Source organism: Littorina saxatilis, linkage group LG6 (genome assembly GCF_037325665.1).
Source record: "Littorina saxatilis isolate snail1 linkage group LG6, US_GU_Lsax_2.0, whole genome shotgun sequence".
NCBI lineage: Eukaryota > Metazoa > Mollusca > Gastropoda > Littorinimorpha > Littorinidae > Littorina > Littorina saxatilis.
In genome coordinates this window covers 49,200,377-49,212,949 of record NC_090250.1, presented here as the reverse complement: position 1 = coordinate 49,212,949, position 12,573 = coordinate 49,200,377, and the positions used below count along the sequence as shown (strand labels likewise).

Here is a 12,573-nt window from a genome sequence, read left to right as displayed (position 1 = left end):
GTGTGTTTGACTGGTCCCAATTTTTGTAAGGACCGTCTCAGGAATGTATAGAACCTGTTCACCAAGTTTGGTGACGATCGGTCCGTTCATTCTTGAGATCTATATGCGAACACAAACACACAAACAAACAAACAAACACATCGACCGAATCCTATACACACCCCTATACCGACAACAACAACAAGTCAGAGTCATCACCGACGTACAGATAACTAAAATAAATTCACCATCGTGTTTTAAAAAAGTTGTTGTATATATATTATGTATGAACAAGAGGCGAAGCCTTCAAGGCTCACGTAAGAAATCGACAAACAATGAACAGCCTGGGTGTTACACGGGATAAGACCATCCCTCCACTTGGTCACATACCAACACTGAACAGCCTGGGTGTTACATGGGATAAGACCATCCCTCCACTTGGTCACATACCAACACTGAACAGCCTGGGTGTTACACGGGATAAGACCATCCTTCCACTTGGTCACATACCCACACTGAACAGCCTGGGTGTTACACGGGATAAGACCATCCCTCCACTTGGTCACATACCAACACTGAACAGCCTGGGTGTTACACGGGATAAGACCATCCCTCCACTCAGTCACATACCAACACTGAACAGCCTGGGTGTTACGTGGGATAAGACCATCCCTCCAGTTGGACACATACCAACACTGAACAGCCTGGGTGTTACACGGGATAAGACCATCCCTCCACTTGGTCACATACCAACAATGAACAGCCTGGGTGTTACACGGGATAAGACCATCCCTCCACTCAGTCACATACCAACACTGAACAGCCTGGGTGTTACACGGGATAAGACCATCCCTCCACTTGGTCACATACCCAACATGAACAGCCTGGGTGTTACACGGGATAAGACCATCCCTCCACTTGGTCACATACCAACAATGAACAGCCTGGGTGTTACACGGGATAAGACCATCCCTCCACTTGGTCACATACCAACAATGAACAGCCTGGGTGTTACACGGGATAAGACCATCCCTCCACTTGGTCACATACCAACACTGAACAGCCTGGGTGTTACATGGGATAAGACCATCCCTCCACTTGGTCACATACCACAACTGAACAGCCTGGGTGTTACATGGGATAAGACCATCCCTCCACTTGGTCACATACCAACAATGAACAGCCTGGGTGTTACACGGGATAAGACCATCCCTCCACTTGGTCACATACCAACAATGAACAGCCTGGGTGTTACTTGGGATAAGACCATCCCTCCACTTGGTCACATACCAACAATGAACAGCCTGGGTGTTACTTGGGATAAGATCATCCCTCCACTTGGTCACATACCAACAATGAACAGCCTGGGTGTTACTTGGGATAAGACCATCCCTCCACTTGGTCACATACCAACAATGAACAGCCTGGGTGTTACATGGGGTAAGACCATCCCTCCACTTGGTCACATACCAACAATGAACAGCCTGGGTGTTACACGGGATAAGACCATCCCTCCACTTGGTCACATACCAACAATGAACAGCCTGGGTGTTACATGGGGTAAGACCATCCCTCCACTTGGTCACATACCAACAATGAACAGCCTGGGTGTTACACGGGACAAGACCATCCCTCCACTTGGTCACATACCAACACTGAACAGCCTGGGTGTTACACGGGATAAGACCATCCCTCCACTTGGTCATCTACCAAACATGAACAGCCTGGGTGTTACACGGGATAAGACCATCCCTCCCCTTGGTCACATACCAACAATGAACAGCCTGGGTGTTACATGGGATACGACCATGCCTCCACTTGGTCACATACCAACAATCAACAGCCTGGGTTCTCTCTGTGCACATTGCTATTTCTTTTTAAAGAATTAATTTCGTAAAAGGCACTGATGCCTTTTTTGGAAATGAATTCATCAACAATGAGCGCTTCTGGGGTGATAACGCTAGACAACTCCTGTGATCTTGCCGCGAGGTTCCGCCTGTTACCATTACCTTTTTACCATATAAAATGCACGACTTACACACGAACTGTTGCCAAAGCGACATGCTATTTAGGACCAATGCACATTTTTACATTTAGTCAAGTTTTTACTAAATGTTTTAACATAGAGGGGGGAATCGAGACGAGGGTCGTGGTGTATGTGTGTGTGTGTGTGTGTGTGTGTGTGTGTGTGTGTGTGTGTGTGTGTGTGTGTGTGTGTGTGTGTGTGTCTGTGTGTCTGTGTGTCTGTGTGTCTGTGTGTGTGTGTGTAGAGCAATTCAGACTAAACTACTGGGCCGATCTTTATGAAATTTGACATGAGAGTTCCTGGGTATAATATCCCCGGGTATTTTTTGTATTTTTTCGATAAATACCTTTTATGACGTCATATCCGGCTTTTTGTAAAAGTTGAGGCGGCACTGTCACACCCTCATTTTTCAATTAAATTGATTGAAATTTTGGCAAAGCAATCTTCGACGAAGCCCGGGGTTTGGTATTGCATTTCAGCTTGGTGGCTTAAAAACTGATGAGTGAGTTTGGTCATTAAAAATCGGAAACTTGTAATTAAAATTATTTTTTTATTAAACGATCCAAAAACAATTTCATCTTATTCTTCGTCATTTTCTGATTCCAAAAACATATAGATATGTTATATTTGGATTAAAAACAATCTCTGAAAATTAAAAATATAAAAATTATGATCAAAACTAAATTTCCGAAATCGTTTTAAAAACTATTTCATCTTATTCCTTGTCGGTTCCTGATTCCAAAAACATATAGATATGATAATTATGTTTGGATTAAAAACACGCTCAGAAAGTTAAAACGAAGAGAGGTACAGTAAAGCGTGCTATGAAGCACAGCGCAATCGCTACCGCGCCAAACAGGCTCGTCACTTTCACTGCCTTTTGCACTAGCGGCGGACTACGTTCAGTTTCATTCTGTGAGGTCCACAGCTTGACTAAATGTAGTAATTTCGCCTTACGCGACTTGTTTTCCTTTCTCGTGTGATCTTGCCGCGAGGTTCCGCCTGTTACCAGCGGAAAGAAAGAAGGGGCATAACCTCACCAGAACCGACCAATTATTTCCAGCTCACCACAGCAAGCAGTCATGGAATTGATTGTTGGTATGTGACCAAGTGGAGGGATGGTCGTATCTCCAGATCTGAGACGGTGAGAGGAACTGTTTGAATGACCGTGAGGGATAGTTTAAGAGCAAAAACCCTCATCAGTGTAAAAGCCCTGACGGATGTATCGTGAATTGCAGGATTGTCGAAAGGGGAATGCTGGAATCTTTAACCCAAAGAGCGTCATAACCATGCGTTTATTAAAGCGTTGAGTTGTGCCATGCATCCAATGCAGATATTTGTGCATAAATCGTAGGTTATATTTTCGTTTCTCCTTTTGTGGCAGCCATCCGACGTGCGGTCCCTTAGAAGGAAGGAGGCCCAATCCTGGCTTCCCAAAACAGATCCGTCACGTCTCCAATCTACATTTTGATCACTGTTCTATCCATCATAATAGACACAATAAAAACAGATCCGTCACGTCTCCAATCTACATTTTGATCACTGTTCTATCCATCATAATAGACACAATAAAAACAGATCCGTCACGTCTCCAATCTACATTTTGATCACTGTTCTATCCATCATAATAGACACAATAAAAACAGATCCGTCACGTCTCCAATCTACATTTTGATCACTGTTCTATCCATCATAATAGACACAATAAAAACAGATCCGTCACGTCTCCAATCTACATTTTGATCACTGTTCTATCCATCATAATAGACACAATAAAAACAGATCCGTCACGTCTCCAATCTACATTTTGATCACTGTTCTATCCATCATAATAGACACAATAAAAACAGATCCGTCACGTCTCCAATCTACATTTTGATCACTGTTCTATCCATCATAATAGACACGATAAAAACAGATCCGTCACGTCTCCAATCTACATTTTGATCACTGTTCTATCCATCATAATAGACACAATAAAAACAGATCCGTCACGTCTCCAATCTACATTTTGATCACTGTTCTATCCATCATAATAGACACAATAAAAACAGATCCGTCACGTCTCCAATCTACATTTTGATCACTGTTCTATCCATCATAATAGACACAATAAAAACAGATCCGTCACGTCTCCAATCTACATTTTGATCACTGTTCTATCCATCATAATAGACACAATAAAAACAGATCCGTCACGTCTCCAATCTACATTTTGATCACTGTTCTATCCATCATAATAGACACAATAAAAACAGATCCGTCACGTCTCCAATCTACATTTTGATCACTGTTCTATCCATCATAATAGACACGATAAAAACAAACAAAACTTGACTAAATGTAAAAAGCAAGGACACGCATACTGACAAACAAACACTTCCAAACCAACATAAGTGCGGACAAACTCGATTGGGCAAATTGACACCCCCACCTCCGTCCACACACACACACACACACACAGATATGCACACACACACACACACACGCACACGCACACAAACAAACACACACATGCACACACACACTATCTCTCTCTCTCTCTATCATCCCCACTCACTTTTCTTCCACCACCTCCATCTTAACCCCCACCCCACCCCACCCATTCCCCACCCACTCAACCCGCTCCCAAATTTCTCTCCTTGCAAAAAAACACACAAAAGGATCAAAACATCAGGGTTTCCCAGACAACACCTCGCACTGCGCCTGCGTGAGAAGTGCGTCACAACAACTTCCGGCAATGGCCGCCGACACAAAGCGCCCTCTAGTGGGCTCTTTTCCTGCATTGGCTGTCTGCACCGACGACATCACAGACACTTGACCCTCTACTTCGACCTACTTGGACCAACTTGTTGTCTGATTCGGGTTTGAAGCAGGGCCCACTCAAAGCTGCAGCGACGTTGCACGTTCGCAGTCTCGGGTTACCAAGATCTGAATAGGCTGGTCGGCCAAACGTGGAAAACTCCACAAAAAGCACAGCAAGAAAAATCTGTTTTTCTCACTTTCATTTCGTCAAAGTTCTTTTTAGCTCGAACCAATGTCAAAAGTGTCTGCTACTGACTGTCTTGCGCAATCTCTTGCTTTTGGTTCCATGAAGATTGGACATGGTTTGGGGTTTTCTGCAGCGGTTTGCCGTTTTAGTAATTAGGCTATATGCGCAACAGTTAGCCAACTAGTTAATAAAGGAATAAATGTAGCGCATCTGCTTTTGAAGCGACAATATAAACATGGCCCCCGTAACTGAACTGATATCACAAGAACCTCCTGTGCAATTGAATCAAGTTGATAGCATGCGCACGTGTGACCAATGGTAGGTTTCAGTTTCGTCATGAGACCCACAACAATGCAATAAACAGTTTTATCTTCATGCCACGTAAGAAACTGAGTAACAATAGCCTCAACCCAATGACTCAGACTCCAGTTTTCCCACGCTTGGTTTTCTTACTCGCTAAGTACCTCCACTTTAACCCTTTGTTGCGATATATAAGAGCGGCCACAGTGTGTGTGTGCGTGTGTGTGTGTGTGTGTCACAGTGTGTGCGTGTGTGTGTGTATGTGTGTGTGTTTGTGTGTGTGCCGGTTGGCTGCACACAAACTTACCAGCGTTGTTTTCTTTGTTTCTACCTTGTGTGAACCTCTTCAAAGTCCAAAGACATCAATCACTAACGAACGGTATCGATTAGGGGGCCCGGTAGGTCAGTTGGTAGAGCACTGGACTTGTGATCGGAAGGTCGCAGGTTCGAATTCGGGCCGGGACGGACACGGGTCAACTTTATGTGCAGACCCAGAGACGGAAGCCATGTCCCACCCCCGTGTCATCACAATGGCACGTAAAAGACCTTGGTCATTCTGCCATAAGTGCAGGTGGCTGAATACACCTAAACACGCAGACACCTGGGTAGCGCGACTCCGTTGCTGCTAGCTTTCCACTGGGATGAAGCGACCCGAATTTCCCAGCGATGGGACAATAAAGTAATGAAAATGAAAATGAAAAATGGAAAATGAAAAATGAAAATGAGAAAATGAAAATGAAAATGGAAAATGAAAGAAAATGAAAAATGAAAATGAAAATGAAAAATGAAAATGAAAAATGAAAATGAAAATGAAAAATGAAAATGAAAGAAAATGAAAAATGAAAATGAAAATGAAAAATGAAAATTAAAATGAAAAATGAAAACGAAAATGAAAATGAAAATGAAAATGAAAAATGACAATGAAAATGAAAAATAAAAATGAAAAATGAAAATGAAAATGAAAAATGACAATGAAAATGAAAAATGAAAAATGAAAATGAAAAAAATGAAAATGAAATTAAACAAACCAAGACTTCTTTTCTGGACCCTTCCTTCCAAAGTGAAATCTCTGACATCAAAAGCGAAACAAACTTCGAGAAGACATCATGATGCGAATAATAGCTTAACGTAAAATATCTGTCTCTTCTCCTTCACGTCTCCCCGGGAATTGACAAGGAATTTTGAAAACGAACTTAGCTTCAAAGACTTCGTCATAGCAGCAGCAGAAAATGACTCACAAGGTCACCGTCAGACTGTGCATGTATTTTAGGCATCGTATATATATATATGTGCACGTCCTAGATACTGGGAAATACTATGGGTTGTCAACTTTGAATGACTGTCACAATATCTCTGAGCAATGGATGACAAAGGGGATGCTTTGATGTCAAAGGGGGTGGATTTGACTTACTGTAACAACCAAGTTTGGGTTTCCAAACATTGCTGTGGGTTTTAAACGATTTAATTTTTAGCCAAAATGCCCCCAAAACAGCACCTAAAACTGGGACAAAAATACACCAGTCTGTGTTGCAGCTGTACATAATGGAGAATAAAGCTCTGTGAATTTTATTGTGATGTTTATGGGTCAGCTGAAGGATTATTCTCGACATACACACTCAAGAATTACATCTATTTTTCTTCTTCTGGGAGTTTGATCGGCAAAGAAAACACGTAATCGTGGGTTACCGTCGTTTCCGGTTTCAACTTCATCAAAAAATGCGATCTGCTGAACAAAGGAAACCTCAAAGTTATTCAAAGTCATTATTTATTTATTTCAACAACATTTAGGTTTTCAAAACACAGCACTACGGTAGGAAACAAATTTATTTCAGCTTATAATCGCGCTTGAATGTACCCCACCCTTGTTTCGTTTCCATCTGTAACCCACGAAAGCATGGCCACAGCAGACGACAAATCCCGCATTGCCTATCACACACGCGTTGTGAGATCGCGGGAACACCGTCGAAAGTTCCATTCATGACGTTTGACCCGGTCATGTGAATAGACAATGAGAATTTATCCACCCAATCGTATTCGTTTCCGGTTTTTGAGACGTAACTCACGACAGACCACGCTGTATCTTCACTGTTTGAGACCTGTAAAATCTTTTTTGACAATTGTAGCATATATTCATCGACGAATTTTGCGATATTTTGCTGATTAAAGCTTGATCTGGTGCAAAGTTTGAGCAGCACATGTGTTCTCATGATCGGCGCCATTATGAAATTTTCGATTCTTCTGCAACGCACGATCGACAATCGATTAATTCTCTCATTTAGGATTGTCGCTTATGGAAACTTGAAAATTTCAAACTTTCATGTATGCATAGTTATTTATCTATGTAGTCCACATGCAATAATCAAGTTTTAGTTCTTTTCTTTGGAAATAAAAGACATTACGAACTATGGTTTCCATGAAACTCACGACAGTATTATCTCTATACACATAAACCCAGTGAGCACAGATCGAAAACTTTTTGCTCACTTAAATCTTTCTATCATGTATTAAAACCCAAAAGGGTGCCCAAAACGCTAGTTGCTACATTTGACCTACAAAAAAAACTTTTGCGCCTGGACATTGCGTGGGTTACGGTTTCCACTTTCTACTTCGATCTAGTTAACTTATGGAAACTTGTAATTTCAAACTTTCATGTTTGCATATTTATTTATCAATGTTGTCCACATGCAAATTGCAATAATCAAGTTTTAGTTCTTTTCTTTGGAAATAAAAGACATTACAAACTATGGTTTCCATGTAACTCACGACAGTATTATCTCTATACACATAAACCCAGTGAGCACAGATCGAAAACTTTTTGCTCACTTAAATCTTTCTATCATGTATTAAAACCCAAAAGGGTGCCCAAAAGGCTAGTTGCTACATTTGACCTACAAGAAAAACTTTTGCACCTGGAAATTGCGTGGGTTACGGTTTCCACTTTCTACTTCGATCTAGTTAACTTATGGAAACTTGTAATTTCAAACTTTCATGTTTGCATATTTATTTATCAATGTTGTCCACATGCCACATGCAATAACTGAGCTAAAGTTCTTTCCTGTGGGATATTGAAGCCTAAAGTGGAAACCATGTAACCCACGACATAGAGCGTACTGCATGTGTCTAATTGTCATTTCTAAAGAAACCCCGATATGAAAGGTCCTCTCTTTGACAGAAAAAGATACAGGCATGTCTTTTGCACTTAAAAAAGAGTATTTCACTCAATTCAGTCCTACTTTTTTTCCTGGTGTCCATGTCCCATAGTTGTGACCCAGTATCTAGGATGTGCACATATAATTCAAAGTACTTGCAGGAAAGGCACGTTCTTTCCCTACTGTAAACCTAGATCTTTTCCGATCATGAAAAATTAACTTGAGCTAGTATGTTGAGGGTACCTTCCTTCCCAAGAAAATCATACTTTCTCTCATGCAGTTCGTCTCGATTTTCTTCGGAAACTTTTCTGTGGTGAATGCGGTATTGCGCACGCAAAGTAGATGGCATGCAGATATATTCATTTTGACTTGTAAAACAATCACTTTACTTGAAATACATACGCTTTTTACTTTCGTTAGTGAGGCTTAAACAGATACTCCGATTTGGATAAGTCTGTCAACATACTTGCGTGTATTTGTAACCGTTGTTAACTCTGATTTCAAAACACATTTCCCAAAATCATGATGCATTGCTTCAATACGAATTATCTACTGTATAAGTTCATACTGTTTGGTTAACTTGTGTCAGTTTTTCTAATTTTGATAATATCTGAACACGTCAAGAATATACAAAAGAAGAAAAAGAACAAGAAAAAAGAAATCAAAAATATGATTGCTTCATGACATTTTAAAAGAACTTCCTCCTTGAAATTGAGCTTAAGTGGATATCTCGTACACACGCACGCGAGTGATTGAATTAGTGGGTTTTGAGAGAGGGAGAGAGAGAGAGAGAGAGAGAGAGAGAGAGAGAGAGAGAGAGAGAGAGAGAGAGAGAGAGAGAGAGAGATAGGTAGAGAGAGAGTGAGAGACAGAGATAGAGATAGAGACAGACAGAGACAGACAGAGACAGACATAGACACAGACCTGTGCACACTCAAAACGCTCATCAGTAGTAAACAAACCAAATGTCAGTAGTTTTTAAAATGTTTCAGTAGTAAGCTGTAATGACAGTTCAAGACATAATTCTGCTCACAAAGCACACATATTTTTTTTCTTTTCCATGTTTCACTTCAATCACAAGTTGCCACGCAGACGCTGGACGAACTAAGTCTAAGAACAAAGACTCAATGCTGAGAACACGCGCGCTTCCGGAAAATCGGAAAACGTCTTTTCAGCGCAATGGCCAACTAATTGGTCAAAACATCTTAAAACAGAAAACAAGTTTAAAAAAAAATTGTTTGAGTAAAACATCGGAATTTCGGAATTTTAATTAAAAATCCGTAGCACCCTATTCTGCATAAAAAAATCGGAGAAATTACGGAGAAACCGTAGATGTGCACAGAGACTGAGAGAGAGAGACAGAGAGAGAGAGAGAGAGACAGAGAGAGAGAGAGAGAGAGTTCTTAATTGAAAGCGCTCCAGTTCCTCGTTGAAGACTAGTAGGGCAATTTGTTCAATAGTGCATCACACACAAAAGGTGCATTGAGTTTAGGGTACACCGACAATTGCACTAAGGAACGCTCAATCCCTGGAATTGAGGTATTCCTGGTGTGTGGTGTCATTGACTCCAACCTCAAACTAAACAGTGTACCTCATGGATCGATTTAAGACTGGCTTGCTTTCAAAATAAAATAAAATAAAGCAAATTGAAACACAAGAGTACCCCATTACAAGTGACAACCGGCTGATGTGCCAGAACAGGAGGAGACAAGCACGTCAGTGCAGAAAACATGGCCACCCCACTTGAGGGCACTGAGTAATCCGGTTCCGGCGGGGGCCGGAAGTGGGGCAAAAACACTCAATCAAAACGAGGCTCAAGAAACTGGGCCCCGCTAAAACCCACAAACGAGGTTTGACTCCGGTCCAAAAAAGTTAGGTCTTCTCGGTGATCGACCAGGCGCAGGGGTTGGTGGGTGTTGTAGGGTGAAGCGCAGTTCATGCGTCATTACAGTGTTCTAGATGATCGAGCGTGTAGCAAAGACCTGTACGGGTGCGTGTAGATATTGCGTCACCCGTGACTCACTTTTTTCTCCAATGTTCCAAATCATACGTTGTTTTGCTCCCACCAATGCTGCAGATCTTGGCAAACGCGCGCGTGACGTAAAAACTAGATTTGATGACGTCACCCCTACACGTTCCCGAATACGTGCTGAAAAGTTCCACATCTAGATCTCTCTATTAGTCCATATCGACAGATAGTTCCTGCTACACTTAACAACTCATTTCTATTCAACAAAAGTCATGACGGCATTCGCTTATTGTTCACAATCATGTTGGTAGCAAACAAAGTTTCCTTGTTCGCAGAGCAGCTCGCTCAACGAAACGCGCATCGGCCAACACTGTTGCTCACCAGAAATGAGCTACATCTTAACCGACCCATGAATTGCAAAGGACCCACAGATTATGGCAGGGACATTGCTAATTTCATTCAGCCAATGCAATCTCTGCTCTCACAAAGGCGGCTGGGGGTCGGCAAATTCCGTCCCCATCCTTGACAGGGAAAACAATGACAGCGACAAAATCAATTACTTGACTCAATCCCGTTCGAGAAGAAAAATCGGGAATGAATTGCAAGCAAGAAAGACAGAAAAAAAAGAAAGAAAGGAAGGAAGAAAGAAAGGAAGAAAGAAAGAAAGAAAGAAAGAGAGAGAAAAAAAGACGGAAAATAAGGACGACAGTAAGTAAGTAAGGAAGTAGGTAAGTGGTATGAGTGGTGTACACTACATTGGGGTATGCACGTTAAAGATCCCACGATTGACAAAAGGGTCTTTCCTGGCAAAATTGTATAGGCGTAGATAAAAATGTCCACCAAAATACCCGTGTGACTTGGAATAATAGGCCGTGAAAGGTGGATGCAGCGCCTATAGGCTGTTGATCTACTGGCTGATGTGAATGCGTGATATATTGTGTAAAAAAGTCCATCTCACACGGCATTTGCGCTTTGAACTTCGGATAAGGCGCTATATAAATACCCGTTATTATTATTATATAAGTAGTCGTGTAAGTAAGATGTGTAAGTAAGTAAGCAAGTTACCAAGTAAATAAGTAAGTAAGTAAGTAAGTAAGTAAGTAAGACAGTGAGTGAGTGAGTGAGGAGTACAGAAAAAAGGAAAGAAAAGAAAGTCAGAAGATATTAAGACATCTGTTGGCAAGATTGTAGCCCTTTTATTAGTTCGAGGCCCTAGCTATGTACTGCTCAAAGTCGCCACCTACCAGTGTAAATAATGAGAGTTTAAAATCATTCAACAATATTCGTGTTTTGAAACATAACCCAAAGTGACAACAATTGCGCCTCATTGCCGAGAAAGGGCAAAGAACGCAAGGGCGAAAGAAAAGAAAGGCGAGATAGTGCTGGTAACAGTGCATCTTATACATAAAAATGGATGTAAGTGTGTCTGTCTGTCTGTCTGTGGTCGCCATTCATCAGAGATGGCAAAAGGCAGGAACAAGATTATAGTGTGTGTGATATATTGCAAAGATGTTCACTTTTGTACTGGCATCAATTTCATTGTTACGGCAACAACACACGAGACAGTAAGGTGATACCTATCATCTGACACTGACGGTGTCGATGATGAAATGAACAAAAGATTGCGAAAGTGGACACGTGGTTCGAAACCTCGAACACAGAGAGAGAGAGAAAAAGAGAGAGAGAGAGAGAGAGAGAGAGAGAGAGAGAGAGAGAGAGAGAGAGAGAGAGAGAGAGAGAGAGAGAGAGATTAACAAAGAGAGTGAGAGAGAGAGAGGATGAAACTGAAATGTTTACAAAAGGGTAAAGGCTTTAGGCGAAGACGAATCTTCTAACCTGTAAATAGATCAATATAGAGAGATAGATAGATAGATAATGAGAGAGAGAGAGAGAGAGAGACAGAGAGAGCGAGAGAGAGAGAGACAGAGAGAGAGAGAGACAGAGAGAGAGAGAGAGAGAGAGACAGAGAGAGAGAGAGAAAGACAGACAGACAGGCAGACAGACAGACAGACAAAGACAGATACAGACAGACATAGACAGACAGACAGGAAAAGAGAAACAAGTCGCGTAAGGCGAAATAACAACATTTAGTCAAGCTGTCGAACTCACAAAATGAAACTGAACGCACTGCATTTTTTCACCAAGACCGCATACTCGT

The 12,573-nt window shown here is 41.5% G+C and overlaps 1 protein-coding gene across 1 annotated transcript in view; it reads right to left on the bottom strand.

Annotated features, from left to right (window-relative positions):
* Positions 1 to 12,573, bottom strand: part of LOC138969430 (uncharacterized) — a 111,184-nt gene that overhangs the window by 68,183 nt on the left and 30,428 nt on the right. The window lies entirely within an intron of this gene.